This window comes from Rutidosis leptorrhynchoides, chromosome 2, assembly GCF_046630445.1.
Source record: "Rutidosis leptorrhynchoides isolate AG116_Rl617_1_P2 chromosome 2, CSIRO_AGI_Rlap_v1, whole genome shotgun sequence".
Lineage (NCBI taxonomy): Eukaryota > Viridiplantae > Streptophyta > Magnoliopsida > Asterales > Asteraceae > Rutidosis > Rutidosis leptorrhynchoides.
Window position 1 is genome coordinate 689941521 of NC_092334.1, and position 17120 is coordinate 689958640.

Here is a 17120-nt window from a genome sequence, read left to right on the forward strand (position 1 = left end):
TCTTACTCTTACAAGAGTTTGATATTGAAATCCGAGATAAAAGAGGAGCAGAAAATCTCGCCGCTGATCATCTTTCTCGTCTTGAAAATCCCGAATTAGAAGTTCTAAATGAATCGGCCATACAAGACAACTTTCCTGATGAATATCTATTGAAGATAGATTATAAAGAAATTCCATGGTATGCAGACTATGCAAACTACTTAGTTTGTGGATTCCTTGAAAAAGGATTATCGTACCAAAAATGAAAGAAATTCTTCAGTGATATAAAACACTATTTTTGGGAAGATCCACATCTGTTTAAAAGTTGTCCCGATGGAATAATACGCCGATGTGTATTTGAAGATGAAGCTAGTAAAATTTTAAACCATTGTCACACAGGACCAACAGGAGGGCATTATGGGCCTCAACTAACAGAAAGAAAAGTTTATGATGCTGGATTCTATTGGCCTACAATTTACAAAGACGCACACCTTCTTTGCAAATCCTGTGATGCTTGTCAAAGGGCCGGAAAAATAAGTCAACGTGATGAAATACCACAAAATGTCATCCAAGTATGTGAAGTATTTGACATTTGGGGTATTGACTTTATGGGTCCATTTCCAAAATCTCATAATAATCTATATATACTCGTAGCCATTGATTATGTATCTAAATGGGTGGAAGCACAAGCTCTCCCAACTAACGATGCACGAGTTGTAGTCAACTTTTTAAAACGTCTTTTTGCAAGGTTTAGAACACCGAAAGCTTTAATAAGTGATCGGGGTACTCATTTCTGTAATAATCAACTTGAGAAAGTTCTTAAAAGATATGGAGTAACTCATAAAATCTCCACCGCATATCATCCACAAACAAGTGGACAAGTTGAAAATACCAACCGAGCTTTAAAACGTATTCTAGAGAAAACCGTAGGATCAAATCCGAAGGAATGGTCCATTAAATTGGAAGATGGACTATGGGCTTTTAGAACAGCCTACAAAACTCCAATTGGAACCACACCTTTTAGACTTGTTTATGGAAAAGCATGTCATCTTCCAGTAGAAATTGAACATAAAGCATTTTGGGCTTTGAAGACATGTAATCTTGATTTACATGAAGCCGGACGTCTATGATTAAGTCAACTAAATGAATTAGAAGAATTAAGACATGAAGCATACGAAAATTCGTTAATCTATAAAGAAAGAACGAAGAAATGGCATGATAAAAGAATCAGAAGTTCAAAAGAATTTAAAGAAGGAGACAGAGTTCTTCTTTTCAATTCACGATTCAAGCTATTTCCTGGAAAATTGAAATCAAGATGGTCTGGACCATTCATAGTCAAAAGAGTTTTCCCATACAGAACGATAGAATTAATAAATTCAAATGGGATTGAATTTAAAGTTAATGGTCACAGAGTTAAACATTACATACATGGTCCGATGGAAGAAGAAAATGAAGTTAATCACAATTTCGATACCACAGCTAACTAAGTATAGGGGGTTTATGTATTTCTGTTAGAGTTAGATTGTCTGTTTTCATGTAGTTCTCGAAAATGGAACCCGAACGGTCTTTCCCTAGCAGACCCTAAAGAACTAGTCTTCTCCCCCCATTCTGAATTTTTATTTTTTTTAGGAAATGAAGACTGCCTGTGAACTAAACCATGGTCTAATGCTACACGCTTTGATCACTAAACGTAATAATGACACACTTCCGAGTGAAATAATATCAGTATCAGAGAAAGATTAGACGGAGTTAGAAAAGAATCCAGATGCGAAGATAATAAGTTACAATTTGGTAAAGGAAAATCAAAATCCGCAGCGAAAAGAAGAGCACGACACCTAGAAAGATGTCACAAATGCGGAAAATGGTCACTGGAGGTAAATGTTCAAATAATCAAACCTATTCAAACACCGAATTTGTTACTTTATGCAGAGACGGACCGTTCATATGTTTAGAAGAAAAAACACTGAATGCTCGAGGTTACGCCTATGTAGACATGGAAAACTAATTAAACCGACTATCTTATGAATGGGATAGATCATATAACTAAGAAATCTATTTCACATGTATGTTTGTACAGTTTTTATTTTTTTATTTTTATTTTTAACCTTTTGATAATAAACGCTAATTTGTTCGCTATAAAGTATTAAATTGGTATTGAATAAAATTAGGTTTGGCGACCGAAATTATTGATATCATTCAAAAATTTATTACATCACTGCGAAATTTAACGTTTATTCTTAAGGTATAAATATCTTTAATCAATCAACCCAAAATATTTCAAAAATTCGTCATGAGTTAAATTAGGTCATGAAACCGAAATTACTTTACCGAAAAGAGGGGCGCATATTTTTGATAATATTTGATTGATTAAAGTGGGATAAAAAGCCAAAAAGATTTTTAATTTTATTTTTACCATGTTTTTAAAATTAATATATAAATCTTAAATTAATATTGTAAACTTTGTAAAATCAATATATTTAAAATTATAAATATTTGAAAAATTAATATAAGTTTGGTGTGAATTTATAATATGAATTTTTAAATTAAGTTTGGTGTGAATTTTTAATTTTTAAAATATGAATTTTTAATTTTATGCATTTCAAATTTTAAGCTTGGTGTGAATTTTTAATATTAATTTTGAATTTTATATTTAAGTTGTGTGAATTTAAAAACAAAAATTTACTTTATCTCATTAAGTTAAAAATATGATTTTTAAAATTCGTCGTAAGTTGAAGACTAGGTCGTTGAACCGAAATTGCTTTACCCGAGGGAGGGACGAGAACTTTTATTATCATTATTTTTAATCTTATTGAATTAAAGTATGCCAAAAACATTAAAAAACTAAAAAAAAATAAAAATACAAACTCCGCGACTCGCGGAGTTTGAAAGGGAAAAACACCGCGACTCGCGGAGTTCCAAAAATACCGAAAAAAAATAAAAGGGGCAGAACTGATCACTCCACAACCCACACCCACGAAAACACTGCGATAAAACCCGCAAAAACCCGAAAAAACACCCCCAAATTCACAATTTTTGACCGTTAATCATCAAATCTTTTATTAAAATCATGTTGAGAAGGATGCTATCAAGGAATTACTCAAGAAAAACGGTAAATTTCTACACCTAAACACCATTTAATCCGAAAATTAGTGTTCTTGAGCAATTTTTTCTCCAATTTGATTTTGATGCTTTTTAGTGTAATTATGCTTAAATTGTTTATGTATTATGCTTGTATAACCTAGATTGATGCTATTTAACATGATTAGAAGCCTTAAACTTCAAATTTTGAGTAATCTAGGATTTGTGTTCTTGAGCAATTTGGGGCTTTTTGATATAAACAGGTTATGGCCGATTTTTGTCATGAATTGTTGCTAAATTAAGTAGTGTAACATGTTTAGGTAGTTAAATGATCCAAACTTTCAGCCTAAACATGATTTTGAGAATTAAAGTGGACTTTTCCAAGTCTAAAATTCATGAACTTGATTTTTGAGAGATAATGCCATTTGAAACTTGTTTAATTGCTAGTAATGATTATTTTGACATGTTATTTGAGTTGAATGCTTATGAACTTGGCCAACATTTTCGTATATGCTTATTTGAAAAAGTGTAGATTTGATGAAAATATGAAAATGAGCTTAAGTTTGATATAAATTGATCATGTCATTGTAATTATTTTGATTGATGATTTTGCTGACACTAATGCATATTTGGATGCACAAAAATTGTGTTTGATGTGTTTTGCAGACTGAAAGGGGTGAATCTTCATCCCAAACTCGCAATGCTCCTGCTGAGAATGCGGAACAACAGGATGTGGATAACTACTACAAACAAGATATACCTCATCCAGTCATGACATTTTCTGATATGCACTTGGAAGATTTGCACCCGAACCTGAGATTTGACAGACTTTGGATAGATTATCCAAAATACCAAAGGGGTTTGCATACTCTTCATTCTAAAGTTGTTGAGGTACCTAGGGTTATAGAATGGGGACCATTAGAAGCTGTAGAATTGGTCGAGCCAATTAGGGAATTACTTGCACAGAGGTATGGTAATTCTACTTTTAACTACTGGGTACGTTTATTCACCATGCGTAGACCTGTATATAAAGTATGGTGTGAAGAATTGTTGTGTAGTATAGAATTAAATGATCGGGTAGCTAGTTTAACCGATCGATCTTTTATTAGATTTTTGTTAGGAGGTTCGATGCGCCACATGTCTTTACTAGACATGGCTCAGGCTTTACGTATATATACGCCTGAGGAGTTAGCATCTGCCGATTGTAGAGGGTTGATACTAAATGGTAGAAAGATAGATGAAAATTTTGATACACATGGTGTATGGAGTCAAATGACAAGCCATCACCGATTCAAAGGGGGAAATTACTCTTATTTGGATATAGATAGAGCTAAATTAAGAGTAATTCATAGGTTTTTAGCTAATTCGATTACACAAAGAGGTAAGAACAAGGAAAAGGTAAATGAACAGGATTTGTTTTACCATATGTGTATTCGAGACCCACAAAGCGCTGTAAGTATACCTTATTGTGTGGGTTATTATTTATCAGCTATGGTTAGGGGGATGAGACCGCATAGCATAATAGGAGGTGGTATATTTATTACTTTGATTGCTGAATATCTCGGTGTGGATATAAGTCGGGGGGGATTATTAGTCGAAGAACCAGAACCCCGCGATACAATAGGTTTAAATGTATACCATGGTGCGAAAGTTTTGAAGAGGCGAAATAACACCGCAGTACAATACCATGGTAGACATCCACAGGTTGAGAGAAACTAACAGCAAGGTAATGTAGGAGGGGGAAATGAAATGCAAGAAATGCAAAGGTTTATAGCTTCACAGGAGTACGAAAATGCTAGACATAGAGCATATGAAGATTGGCAAGTTCATCAAAACCAAATCATAGCTTATTGCCAACATATAGGTAGAAACTATATTCCTACTCCATCGCCCATATTCCCTCCCTGGTCTATAGAGATTCAACCACTGTATCCTACGTATAACCCAGCCGAAGCATTTTATAGCACCTATGGTTATGCATGGAACCCCTACTGGTATCAGTATCATCCCTAGTCTACTTAGTTTTATTTATTTTGTAATTTGTAATGTTGATACGTTTAATACTTATTTAATATTGTAATAGTTTTTATAATTTTCTAACTTTTATTCTTAGATTTTAATAATTTTTGAATGTGGGGTAATATACCAAACTTCAAAAATATGTATATATGTATGCAGTTTATCTTATGTACACAACAGGGTAAAACAACGCATTTTCAAAGACTGGCATTAAGTTCAGCAAAAGCAACTAATTTTGACGACAAGATGCAAAATATATGTGAAATAACAACAAGACGGAATGAACAAATGATGTGCACCATTTATCATTCAGCAAACAAACACAAATATGTTTGGAAACTTTGGTAAAATTTAATCATTTTCACACAAATCACCCTCAATAATTTAAATTGTTACTGATTTCTTGCAAATGAGGGCATTGCAAGATCTTAAGTGTGGGAAGGGGTTAAATTCTTTCGGATTTTAAAATTTTTACTTTATACACTTGGTTACCATTAGAAATACTAGTAAAGTAGTAGTTGTATTAGAATCTAATGCTCTCTGATAATAAAGAACAGCCCTAGTCTTATATACTGACTACCCAATTCTAGTAAAATTTTTCAAAATTTTTAATTAAATGAACTCAAAATCATGTTTATACATATTTATGAATGATAAAACTAGGTTTTAACACCGAAATTATTGTTACCTCGAAAAGGACATAAATTGATAAACAAACCAAAATGTTAAAATTCATTTAAAATGGAATAGAGGACAATAAAAAGGAAAATAAAAGCCAAGTGTGGGAAAATTCTCCAAGTTATTCAAAACATATGTTACATATTTTTGTACAAATAACTGAAAATACTTTTGCTTTGGACTAAACTAAACTGTTTTACCCGATGAAAGAAAAGAAGAGATGGATCTACACGATGAATCAATTCCATCATTAAAAGGAAGTAAAGTCTTCCGAAAAAGAAACGCGCTTCTTGATTTAGGTCAGGAAGTTGTCATCCAGACCAACTGTAGGTTGATGAAAAACCTAGAAAAGTCATCACTAAAATCAGCAGGAAATCCACGGACCTCAGCATTAAACAGGGTCGCCAAGTGGTCAGATTTATTCTAACCATGAGAAGGATTTATCTCGTAAAATGGGGAGGGCACCGTGCAAATTAGCTTGATAAGACTAATGAATCAGACCCCCAGAAAGGATAATCTCTTTAAAGATTAAAAATCAGCTTTTAAGACTGATATTACTCAATCCTTAAGATTGACCTTAAAGATTGAGAATTACAAACTCATGGAATTCGATGATATCTAAACTCGAGCTTGAACGAGAAAATATTTTGATCAAAAATAAAACCGATTTGTTTTCTGAAAACCTATTTTCAATGCGTTCATTACCATTGAACGTAAAATCCTATGAATTCACCTGGAATTCATTAGGTCACCTGAACCAAATCGGGTGTCAACTGTAAGAACGGTGGTTGCATAGCATGGTCGAAGACAGGACCTTGTGCCAGACTGAAAAACTATAGGGTGATCTTTACTATTGCTCCTACAAAGGATAGTAATTGCATCCGACACGATATAGACCATAATCAAATGCATGTCATTAGACATTGCCTTAACAGTTGTTTGTTCATCGCTTTCCTTTACAACTGGATGGTAGTTTGCCGAAAGGTAATATACGGGACAAGTAAACTGGACGTGTTGCTTTCTTAATACAAGGTTAGCAAGTGGGTAACACAAAACCGCAAGTGTTGAGCTAAAATTTTCAAATCTGAAACCCACAAAACCCACAAAAATATTTTGCAAACACCGGTGAAGGGTTATTCCGGAAAACTTATCTAGGGTAAAGACTAGATTTAATTTTCAAAAGATCAAATGTTTTCATAAAGATCCAATTTCCTTAATGGATCTAAATTTTTATAGTCATGTGGGACTGTAAACCATATCGTTACTACCATTGTTTATACCGCCGTATAGAAATCACTGATGTACAAAGTGTGAAGAATAAAGAAGTGATTCTAGTATTTCAAGATGATATTGCTTGAGGACAAGCAACGCTCAAGTGTGGGAATATTTGATAATGCTAAAAACGAACATATATTTCATAGCATTATTCCTCAAGAAAGACAAGCTTTTAGTTACAATTGTTCTATTTACAAGTGATATTCGTTTAAATAATAAAAGGTGAAGACAAAAGACAGATTCGACGAATTGAAGACGCAAACGACCAAAAAGCTCAAAAGTACAAAAGACAATCAAAGAGGTTCCAATTATTGATAAGAAACGTCTCGAAATTACAAGAGTACAAGATTCAAAACGCAAAGTACAAGATATTAAATTGTACGCAAGGACGTTCGAAAATCCGGAACCGGGACCAGAGTCAACTCTCAACGCTCGACGCAACGGACTAAAAATTACAAGTTAACTATGTATATAAATATAATATAATATATAATTAATTATATAAATTATATATATATTATATTTATATAATAAACCGTCGGTAAACAAAGAGCCAAAATGGAGTGAGCTGTAATTACAAACTCCGCGACTCGCGGAGTTTGAAGAAGGAATGGGCTGCGAGTCGCGGAGCCCCAAAAACTGAAACTCCCTATAAAGCCCAACGAATTCTGATCAATTTTTCATCCAATATCCATCAATCTCTCTATCTATATACGTAATATTTATATTTATAATTTATATTTTAATTTTAATTTTAATTTTAATCCTAATAATAAGGGTATGTTAGCAAATGTTGTAAGGGTGTAAGTCGAAATTCTGTCCGTGTAACGCTACGCTATTTTTAATCATTGTAAGTTATGTTCAACATTTTTAATTTAATGTCTCGTAGCTAAGTTATTATTAAGCTTATTTAATACCGAAGTAATCATGATGTTGGGCTAATTACTAAAATTGGGTAATTGGGCTTTGTACCATAATTGGGATTTGGATAAAAGAACGACACTTATGGAAATTAGACTAGTGGCTATTAATGGGTTTTATATTAACTAAACAATACCTTGTTAATTTAATATACAAACTTATAATTCGACGTATTTATATATAACCACATACGCTTGACTGGGTACGGTGGGCGGGATATCTATAAATACCAATAATTATTCATTTTACCGGATACAGAACTGGATTAATAGTTAATAGACTTGTTGAAACAGGGGTGAAATACATTCAAGGGTAATTGGTGTAATTGTTAACAAAGTAGTAAAACCTTGGTTTACACGCAGTCGATAACCTGGTGTATTCATTAAACAAAGTATTAAAACCTTGTTACAATTCGAATCCCCAATTAGTTGGAATATTTGACTTCGGGAATAAGAATAATTTGACGAAGGCTTTCGCTCTTCATATTTATGACTGATGGACTATTATGGACAAAATCCGTATGGATATATTAAATAATTCAGGACAAAGGACAATTAACCCATGGGCATAAAACTAAAATCAACACGTCAAACATCATGATTACGGAAGTTTAAATACGCATAATTCTTTTATTTCATATTTAATTTCCTTTATTTTATATTTAATTGCACTTCTAATTATAGCACTTTTATTTATTGTTATTATATTTAATTGCACTTTTAATTATCGTACTTTTTAATTATCGCAAGTTTATTTTATCGCACTTTTATTATTCGCAATTTCATGATCGTTATTTACTTTATGCTTTAAATTAAGTCTTGTATTTATTTATTATTTTACATTTGGTTTTAACTGCGACTAAAGTTTTAAAATCGACAAACCGGTCATTAAACGGTAAAAACCCCCTTTATAATAATAATATTATTTATATATATATTTGTATTTTTGTAAATTTAAACTAATATAGCGTTAAGCTTTGTGAAAAAGATTCCCTGTGGAACGAACCGGACTTACTAAAAACTACACTACTGTACGATTAGGTACACTGCCTATAAGTGTTGTAGCAAGGTTTAAGTATATCCATTCTATAAATAAATAAATATCTTGTATAAAATTGTATCGTATTTAATAGTATTTCCTGCTAAAATTTAAAAGCTATTTTATATACACCTCGCATAATATCAGGTTAGCACGAAGCTAAGTGAATGGACTAATCTAATAGCTAAAACACATAGGTACAATCACTAGAACACGCATCAGCAAATTAAACAGAAAGTTAATCAAATAACCACTAGAACATATAGAAACAGAGTAATCTACCATTAGCAAATCAAATAAAAGCAATACATGTACAATATCATACAATAGTCAACAATCAACTAATTCCAAAAACTACCAAAATTATCTACATCAACGGTCAATCCAAAGCAACCGTGATAACTACAAGCAATGGTCAATCAGAAGCAACCATCTAGGTAATTCGAAGCAACCCATTGAGAGACTCGGCGGCCTGGCCGGGCCAACGACCCCAGTTGATCAGTGTAGAGTCTACCGAAAACTCATAACTCTATATCACTAGTATAAGTCTTCCACATGCGACGGACGCGTGATTCCAGCTTATATTATTCATACAACATCAATGAGCCCAACCTGATCAGAAGCAAGGTTGATCTCTCCCGACCTGATCAGAAGCAAGGTCGGTCCAAATAACACATGAGGCCACAGTCCACAACACTATACAACATAATTTAAATCATAGTAACTAGGTCAACGGCCTAGGTCATGTCACTATATGCCTTAATGGCTAGATTAACCCACTCACCGAATACCAGCATGAGAAGAACTCAGAGATCTTATATTTCTGAGTCTTCACTTCTCCTGATCACCTGGAAAAGATAAAAATAAAGTCAGTAATTGTATCCTGATAATATTCTATCAACAAGACAGACACAAAAATGAGATAGAAACAAAACAATCATACATGCTCAGTCAATCGTACGAGTAACACCATCACACACACGTTTGAGAACACTCAACCGTGTGGTTGACAACTCACTCGTACGTTTGGTCCATGACCAAACATCCAACAATGACTCACCTGATCTGTACGGTTCACTACATGAGTGACTAATGACTCGTACGAGTCACATATCAACCGTACGTATCATCACAATCAAAACATAAGTTCCCATCACCACTCACTCGCACGGTTCACCACATGGTTGACTACCTCAACCGTACGAGTGAAGGCTCACTCGTGCGAGTGATGAAGAACAGTAGCAACAGCTAATTATATGGGTTTCAGCCCTAAAACACAACATTAAACATCAATACATACACTAAATCAACACCTACAAACATGTAATCACTGTATGATAAGTCTACATCATAATTTCAACCCATAACGACACTCTAAAGCGTGTAAAACAAGGCATACACCCTAAACCCCCTTTTTCTGACCAAAATAAAGTTTGATCTAGATTCTTAAAAGTTTACCATTGGAAAGGATTTTTCATTACGATTCCAACGATACTTGATTCATCAAAAACGGAGTTACGGTTTGAAAGTTATGACCAAAACAAGTTTCCACAAATCTGACCCTGTGCTCACATGTGTGACTGAGGTCTCACTCGTGTGAGTGAGTCCTCACACGTGTGGTTGACCCTTAAAAGTGTGGTCACTCGTACGAGTGACCTGTGAAAAGTGTGGGTGCTGATGAACACCTACAGCTCGCTGTTTTCGCGTTTTTTGACCCCAAAACATGATTTTTGCTCAATCTGATCATGAAACCACTTCAAAAACATCATATAACAACTATAGAACATATATCTAACAACAATTAACACTAACAAACACAATTCATCAAGATTCAAGCATCAAAACTCACTTTTGCTCAAGAACACAAAAACCCATTTAATCAAGAATTCAAGCAACAATTCAACCAAACTAACCTGGATTATTGATCACAAGGATGATAATAATCACTCCTTAAAGCTTCTTGATCCAATTCTAGCTTAGATTAAATTAGGGTTTCAAGTACTGAGAAATTAGGTACGGGGTGTTTGTTTGGAAGGTTCAAGAAAATGATAGAAAAGGCTAGTCTCAAGCTTATATATTTAAGTTAATACACAATACCCCATCACACACGGGTATTTATCAGTTATCTGAATTCTTTCGTACTTCGTTAGGCGGCCCTAACGGAGTCCAAATTAAACAAACGAACCTGTTATGTGACCCTTGCCACAAACTGGTCTTAACCAAACAATCAGATACTTAAAAACATACAATTATAAAAATCACTTTTAATAACACTTAAGGGCAAAATAGTCTATTTCAACTAGGCCCAAAATGCGGGTGTTACAGGAAGCCACCGGCTTTGAGGTTGAAAGTACCAGAATGTTCCAGAATCGATAAAAATTGAAAGAACTTGTTGATCAAGAAAAAGGAAAAGGAAGCCGCCGGCTTCCCAATGAAGTCGCCGGCCTGGTTGACATGGTTTCTCAACTTATTGATCAAGTTCAAGTAAAAATGGAAACAAAATCAAGATAAAATCATAAAGATCCGGTGAATCAAATGAAGCCGCCGGCATGGCAATGAAGCCGCCGGCTTCAGTATGACGGTTACAAGAATTGACTTGCTGATTAAGTTTAACTTGAACGAGGAGTCACCGACTCAAGGCAAGCCAAGCCGCTGGGTTCCTACTGAAGCCGCCGGCTTGGCCACCGCCCCAGAATCCTATAAATTGAAGCCTCGGGTCTCAGTTTTCATATGTTTAAAAGTTTTAGAAGTAGATAGGTCATTTTTTAGGGGTTTTCTCAAAACCCTTAGGTTAGATTTACTCTTTTGTAATCAAGACTCAAGATTTAATTCAAGTATTTTTACATCTACCTTCTTTTCAAGGTATGATTCTATCCTTAATTTATTGTTTTATCTATTTTATTTTCTGTATTTGTTTCTATTCGTCCTTTACTATGAACTAAACATTCATAGTGATTACGTGGATGAAAGTTATACTTCATCTGGGATTCAGATGAAGCCGTCGGCTTCAGACCCAAGCCGCTGGCTTAGTGTGAAGGAAGCCGCCTGCTTCGTGCTTCATTCTGTGCAGTTTCTGGTTCTTTTCCAGATCTGTATGGTTGAGTTTCTGTAATGATATTTTTCATGACCCGTCCTACTCCATCTGGATGAATACATTACATTTGGTTACATCGCGAGGTACTTGACCTCTATATGATACATTTTACAAACATTGCATTCGTTTTTGAAAAGGCAATCTTTCATTACATCGAAAGTTGACGGCATGCATACCATTTCATAATATATCCAATCTATAAATGACTTAATAATAATCTTGATGAACTCAACGACTCGAATGCAACGTCTTTTGAAATATGTCATGAATGACTCCAAGTAATATCTCTAAAATGAGCTAATGCACAGCGGAAGATTCCTTTAATATCTAAGAATAAACATGCTTTCAAGTGTCAACCAAAAGGTTGGTGAGTTCATTAGTTTATCATAAATATTCATTTTCATCATTTTAATAGACCACAAGATTTTCATATTTCATAAACATCATTCTCATATCAGGCATTTCGCAAACTGCATAGAGATAAAAATCATTCATATGGTGAACACCTGGTAACCGACATTAACATGATGCATATTGATAAGGCTAAAAAGGAACATATATTTCATAGCATTATCCCCCAAGAAAGACAAGATTTTAGTTGCAATTGTTCCATTTTCAAGTAATATTCGTTTATTTTAAATAAGTGCGAAGACAAAAGGCGAAAACGACGATTTGAAGACAAAAAGGTCCAAAAAGCTAAAAAGTACAAGATACAATTAAAAAGGTTCAAATTATTGATGAAGAACGTCTAAAAATGACAAGAGTACAAGTTACAAAACGCAAAGTACAAGATATTAAATTGTACGCAAGGACGTTCGAAAATCCGAAACCGGGACATGAGTCAACTCTCAACGCTCGACGCAACGGTGTAAAAATTACGAGTCAACTATGCACAAGAATAAAATATAATATTTAAATAATTCATAATAAGAATAATATTAAATAATAAAAAGTTGTTAATTGAGCATAGTTCAGGGGTCATAATTGAAAATTCAAATTAAACTTTGCCTATAAAAGGCCTTGTTAATCGTGATGTTAGGCATCCCATTTTTCAATTCATCCCATATTCTATCTATCTCTCTCCATGTAACGTATAACATAAATAAATAAATTTTAATTTTAATTTTAATTTTAATTTTAATAATAATTATTTAGTTAATGTAATGATTATTTACGGGTTTTAAGTCAGAACTCTGTCCGTGTAACGCTACCAAATTAATCACCACTGTAAGTTATGTCTTTCCTTTTTAATTTAATGTCTCGTAGCTAAGTTATTATTATGCTTATTTAAAGCGAAGTAATCATGATGTTGGGCTAATTACTAAAATTGGGTAATTGGGCTTTGTACCATAATTGGGGTTTGGACAAAAGAACGACACTTGTGGAAATTAGACTATGGGTTATTAATGGGCTTTATATTTGTTTAACTAAATGATAATTTGTTAATGTTAATATAAAGATTTACAATTGGGCGTCCCTATAAATTACCATATACACTCAATCGGACACGATGGGCGGGGTATTTATATGTACGAATAATCGTTCATTTAACCGGACACGGGAATGGATTAATAGCCACTAGAATAATTAAAACAGGGGTGAAATTATGTACAAGGACACTTGGTATAATTGATAACAAAATATTAAAACCTTGGGTTACACTCAGTCGACATCCTGGTATAATTATTAAACAAAATATTAAAATCTTGTTACAGTTTAAGTCCCCAATTAGTTGGAATATTTAACTTCGGGTATAAGGATAATTTGACGAGGACACTCGCACTTTATATTTATGACTGATGGACTGTTATGGACAAAAACCAGACGGACATATTAAATAATCCAGGACAAAGGACAATTAACCCATGGGCATAAAACTAAAATCAACACGTCAAACATCATGATTACGGAAGTTTAAATAAGCATAATTCTTTTATTTCATATTTAATTTCCTTTATTTTATATTTAATTGCACTTCTAATTATCGCATTTTTATTTATTGTTATTGTATTTAATTGCACTTTTAATTATCGTACTTTTTAATTATCGCAAGTTTATTTTATCGCACTTTTATTATTCGCAATTTCATTATCGTTATTTACTTTACGCTTAAAATTAAGTCTTGTATTTAGTTATTATTTTACATTTGGTTTTAACTGCGACTAAAGTTTTAAAATCGACAAACCGGTCATTAAACGGTAAAAACCTCCTTTATAATAATAATAATAATACTACTAGTACATATATATATTTTTGTATTTTTTACAAATATTGTGTGTAAAAATATAGTGTTAAACTTCACTGCGTCCCTGTGGAACGAACCGGACTTACTAAAAACTACACTACTGTACGATTAGGTACACTGCCTATAAGTGTTGTAGCAAGGTTTAGGTATTTCCCATCCGTAAAAATAATAAAACTTGTGTAAAATTTCGTCGAATTTCGTATTAAAAATAAACACTATTTCGTACCCCTCGCGACACACATCAAGTTTTTGGCGCCGCTGCCGGGGACGCTGAAAAACGCTATATTTTTGTTATGTTTGTTTAAAAGTAATTTTTATTTTTAATATATTGTAATAAGTGCTAAAAAAAATACAACATCAAGTTGTTATGGCAAATCACCCTCCCACCGTTTAATCATTTTTCTTTAAAAGCTAGTGTACCGAATCATTTTTATTTTTCTTTAAAAGCTAGTGTACCGAATCATTTTTAATATATCGTGACAATTGCAAAATATATAGTGATAAAGTTTTAGAAAAGTCGTATTTATTAAATACTTCAGGGGTATATTATGTAACTTATAATTAATAATTTCTATTATGTCGCTTTCATGTGAATAGTAAATTAATTAATTTCGTTTCTTTTACTATTCATGAATAGTAAATGAGTTAAAAAAAAAAAAAAGGTATGTATCACCTAGTTTCTCGTAGCCTTAGAAAAAAAAAAATTAAAATCCTTAAAAAAAAGAAATATTAAATCGTAAAAAAAAAAAAACGTAAAATAAAAACAAAAACGTAAAAAAAAAAAAACAAAAACGTAAAAAAAAAAAAAAAAAACGTAAAAAAAAAAAAAAAAAAACAGTTTTGAGCCTGCATAATTTTGAACCTGCATCAGCTTTTGAACTTGCATTCAATTTTGAATCTGCACTCCCATTTTGAGCCTGCATATAAAAAAAAAAAAAAATTATTTTAAGTTTTATTACCTTTAGATTTTTAGACTCAGTCACAACTTTTAGTATTAAGTTTAGTTTTGCTATAGTTATTTTCATTTTTAGATTTTTAGGCTTTGCCGTAAAATCCCTTAAGTGCTTATTCCTTAGACTAAGTTTTAGGTGCTTTAGAATTTTGCGACGCCATTTTTCGCGCTATTTTCTTATTTTTATTTTTCGACGCGTTTACCTATGTATCAATTACAATTCCAATTAGTGATCTCCATTTGTAGCTTTAATTTTAAGATAGTGATCGTTATAAGGTTGGATTAACCGCGTGTTTACAAACCACTCTTCGTCTTTTTCATTTTTCGACACTTTTCGACGCGCACTCTTTTTCTCTCTTATTTCTCGCCATTCTAGTTTTTAGGACTTAGATTTTTTTCTACTTCTTCTCTAAATTTCTTAAAATTACGAAAATTTATTTTAAGTGGTTAAATTGATAGACATCAAAAATTTTCTGGTTCGTAGTAATAGTTGGATTTGTACGTGGACCGGGTTATTGGAGCCAAACAGTACTCAATTATATTGAGACCAAACGAATCCTGCCCCTCTGCTGCATCTTTTGGCTATTCGAAACGTGGGCAAAATCAGAAAAGTCTATTGATTGGATAACTTATATAATTTTTCTTTCCTTTTTAAAAACTAATAGGATATTCAGTGAATGCACCGAGCAAGACGTTCACCGCCGGTCATACGTTCACCACCTGTAACTCGATCAAGACATCGTTTAACAAATATCGCCGCCGTTGATTTTTCTTTAGAATCGTCATCTAGTCGACCAAGTACTCCAATTCAAATTTCCGATAATCCATCTTTTGAACCCGATTTCACAACTAAGAACCCGGAAGATATTCAAGGACAATTCCAAGATCCTGAACCCCAAACTGTTAAATCAGAATCCTCTAGTGATTCGGATACAACAAATCCAATCATGGAAAATCTAGAACCTCTAAGTATGGAAGAACGAATGAGAGCTAAGCGCACTGGCCAAGGTCACGCCATTATTAAACCAGAAGTTAATGCTCCAGATTATGAAATTAAAGGACAAATTCTACACATGGTAACTAATCAGTGCCAATATAGTGGTACGCCGAAGGAAGATCCCAATGAACATCTTCGAACGTTTAATAGGATCTGAACACTATTCAAAATCCGAGAAGTGGAGGATGAACAGATCTATCTCATGTTGTTTCCCTGGACTTTAAAGGGAGAAGCCAAAGATTGGTTAGAATCGTTACCTGAAGGGGCGATTGACACATGGGATGTTTTAGTTGAAAAATTTCTTAAACAATTCTTTCCGGCATCCAAAGCCGTGAGACTTCAAGGAGAAATTGTTACGTTCGCGCAAAAGCCAAACGAAACTCTATATGAGGCGTGGACAAGATTCGGAAGGATGTTGAGAGGATGTCCTCAACACGGTCTAGATACTTTTCAAATAGTGCAAATCTTCTATAAAGGCGTAGACATCGCTACAAGAAAAGACATCGACATAACAGCTGGTGGTTCCATCATGAAGAAAACCGCAACTGAAGCTTACAAAATTATTGATAATACAGCCTCCCACTCTCATGAGTGGCACCAAGAAAAAGATATCGTTAGATCATCTAAAGCGGCTAGAGCCGATTCTAGCCATGACTTTGATTCCGTTTCCGCAAAAATAGATGCTTTCGAAAGAAGAATGGAAAAGATGAATAAAGATATTCACGCAATACGAATCAGTTGTGAGCAATGCGGTGGACCACACTTATTGAAAGATTGTAATGTTGAACTAACGATGGAACAACGAGAGAATGTTTCCTATATGAACCAAAGGCTGGAAAATAGT